This window comes from Crocodylus porosus, unplaced genomic scaffold (assembly GCF_001723895.1).
Source record: "Crocodylus porosus isolate Cpor-Errol unplaced genomic scaffold, CroPor_comp1, whole genome shotgun sequence".
Classification (NCBI taxonomy): domain Eukaryota; kingdom Metazoa; phylum Chordata; order Crocodylia; family Crocodylidae; genus Crocodylus; species Crocodylus porosus.
This window is the reverse complement of record NW_017728918.1, coordinates 21616947-21620058: the sequence shown is the minus strand read 5'-3', so window position 1 is coordinate 21620058 and position 3112 is coordinate 21616947. Positions and strand designations below refer to the sequence as shown.

Sequence of the window (3112 nt, the reverse complement as noted above, 5' to 3'; positions counted from 1 at the left end):
AGCGAGGTGCACACGGTGCGGTTCCACAGCCTGGAGGATCTAATACGGGAGAAGCGCAGGCTCGACGCCAGCGGCAAACTGAGGGGCATCAAAGACCTGGCAATAGTGGATGGGAAAGAATAAAGAGCAGCAGCAACTGCTGCCTGCCTTTGCCCTGCACCTGCCTCAGGCAGAGGTGGGGGGGTGGGGAGCTGGACTGCCCCCTCCTGTCCGTGGGACCGTTGGAAACCAGGATCCATGGCGACATTCCAAAAAAAACCAAACCAGCATCCTCACACCCATAGCCACTTTTTTTTGTTTGGCTTCTAATGACGTGACTAAGGACGACCCCTTGAGAGAGAGCGAAGAAAAGAGGGTGCGTGTGTGCGTGTCTCTGTGTGTGATGTGGGGGGAGGGAGGGGGCGGGGAAAGCAGTGTGCAAAGTGTGTGGACAAAGTGGCTCCTGTCCTGTTTTCGGCCATTAGAGCTAACAATAAAATTTCAAATTGCTTTTATTATTATTACGATTAATTTCATGGCTTTAATCCACAAGGAGGTTTAAACGTGGGGGGACAGTCGAGTTGCATCGTGTTAGAGTTGGTTAACCGGCTCTGCCTGTCGAGGAAACACACCCAGAATCTAATCTGCTAGTTGGCGAGGATGGCGGAGGGGTGGGGGGAGGCATTTGTGTTTTGTTTCTAAATGCTGTCCTTCTAGCTTGTAGTTTGCGAGGCCAAAATGAGGGCTGCAACTATAGCAAGGTATTTATTAGGCAGCAGTGCTTTTACCTCTCTTTCTGACTGGAATTGATCGTCAGTTTAAATATTTTGTTGTCTCTTTCTTTCTTTCTGTTTGCACTCCTCTCTCTCGGCTAGCTGTCATCACAATGCATTACATTTCTCCCACTCTCCATCCCTCTTTTGAAAACAAGAGTTAGCAAGCAGCTGTCTTAAGACTAAAGCCATTCTGCACAATTGCATAAGGAACATGGTGCATTCTGGAGAACTGTTTACACAGGCTTGATCTCTGGGCAATGCCTGTAGGATCTCCTGCCTGAGCTCCAGGTTTGCAGTGCATCCCCAGAGCTGCTGCATCGCTGCCGTGTCTCGTTGCACTCTACATCTTTTCATACACAGTAAGAAAATTCTGCAGGGAAGCAGCAGAACTAGGTTTGAATTGTGCATGTTGAGGTTCTCCCCCCCCCCCCGAATAATAGCAACTGTTTCTACGGCTCCAGTTCACCAAACCAGTAAACATAATGTGACCAAATTTTAACCTGCATTTAAAAAATCCAATAAACTAAAAACTAGTTTAGCTGCCATGTAGAAATCCAAAGCTGCATAAATAGATGCCTTTTTGATGTGGTGCGATCAGTGTATTGTTTGTAGTTCAGATTCCCGTTCCATGTTCTTACATGCTGAGTTCTGTCTTGCAAAATCAGATCATTAAAATATCAGCTAGAATTCTTAAGTACATTGGGACATTCCTAAATCTGTCTATTATTCCTTTTTAAAATTTACCAATGTGCATACAATTTGTAATGACATAGTTGCATGTATAAATACCAGAAAGAATATGCATTTGATTTCTTTTTTATTTATTTTTTTTATTCTCTCGCATCCAATAACAGATGGCAGAGTATAAATAATCCCCCTTTTGTGTATATACACTCTACGTTCTCAGAGCTACTGAATCATGGTTTCTTCTGTATTAAACAACATCATAAGCAACTTTGTTGCTAAATTACTTCATTTCAAAAAGCAAAGTACTTTTATTTCTGGACTGAAGTTACGAGGGTAGAGTGTATTTCATCAGAAGAAAAGTATCAGCACTTTTACACAAGACATCTGTTTTAAAAAACAAAGAGAGAGAAGAAAATGACAGTTCTAGAATTGAAGACCACCTAACTGGCTTTATTTCATGATATACTTGGCAAAATTTTATTTGGCAATAAAAGCAAGAGTGTCTTCCCTTCAAAGCCCCAAGGGTTACTACCACATTTTGTGAACATATTACCTCTGTTAATTGGTAAAGGCTAAGGTTTTTTTTTTTCAGTATCAAACAGTTCACTGAAGGGTTTCAAAGTCCAAGAAGATGCTTGTTAACACTTATAACATTTTTTTTTTTATGTTCATTTTTAATAATGTTTATTGGCTGGTAACAGTGCCCTTGTCAATTAAAACGAGCAGAAGCTCTTGCATTGTATGGCATCTTAGATGGCTTTGAGTACACTAATAGTGCAAGTTGTTAAACTAATGTGGGGATTGTCGCTTTCTCACTGTGGCTGTGAAATGTGTGTTAAAGGAGGAGTAAGGGGACAAGGTAACTTGATGAAAGGTTTCACATTAATGGTAATGTTTCATTAGGCAGGTGGTCAGAACAGGGAAGGCATTATCAGGCAGCATTAGTGCCCAAAAGTTAGGATTGAGGCCCCATTGTGGTTGCTGCTACATGAAACCAGAGGAAGAGTCCCAGTATCCAGTGCACTTAAAATCTAAAGAGGCAAAACAATAAACAAAGGGTCAGCAGAGGAACGAGGAGCCTGTGCACAGCCAATTTAATTCCTCCTTTCTTTTTTTATTGGTGAGAAAGGAAAGGTTAGGGAGAAAGTCAGGGCCTGTCAGCACATACAGAGCACTTAAGTAGGACCATACAGAAATAGAGAAAGTAATCAGTTGAACTGAGGGAATTCTTCCATATTTCACCTTTTTGTTCTGGAACTGGCATCTGTTTTCTTTTAAACTGCTCTGTGACCTCTAACTCTGTAAAGGGTAAAATCCTTAAGCAGCAGGGTGTCGCCTCAGTGTTTGGATCTGCAAAGTTGGCTGTGCTATTCTGTAGGATGTTAAAAAGCCTTACTTTTAAAATTCTCTTGGGCTTTCCTTGTAGCTTATCACTATGTCTGAGCAGTCATCTTTGGATTTTTCCTAAACAAACCACTTCTTTTGTAGGTAAAAAACCAAAACAAACACCCCCCCCCCCCCCCCCAGCCACAGGCAGGAATGAATGCTAGAGAGAATACAGAAGAAGGGTTGGAGCTTTGGGGCAAAGACAAAGGGACTAGAGTGTATGTGTGTGTGTATATATATGTATATTCAAAAACCCCCAAATGGGGAGCCCCAGATGATGATTC

The 3112-nt window shown here is 42.1% G+C and overlaps 2 long non-coding RNA genes across 2 annotated transcripts in view; one reads left to right on the top strand and one right to left on the bottom strand.

The window, feature by feature from the left end:
• Nucleotides 1-3112, bottom strand: part of LOC109311640 — an 18279-nt gene that overhangs the window by 12688 nt on the left and 2479 nt on the right. The gene's annotated exons all lie outside the window — the stretch shown is intronic.
• The window catches only part of LOC109311639, an 8066-nt gene continuing 4960 nt past the window's right edge, over nucleotides 7-3112 (top strand). Inside the window, exon 1 of the long non-coding RNA XR_002101555.1 lies at nucleotides 7-355. This is a non-coding gene — a long non-coding RNA (uncharacterized LOC109311639). The remainder of the gene's footprint in view (nucleotides 356-3112) is intronic.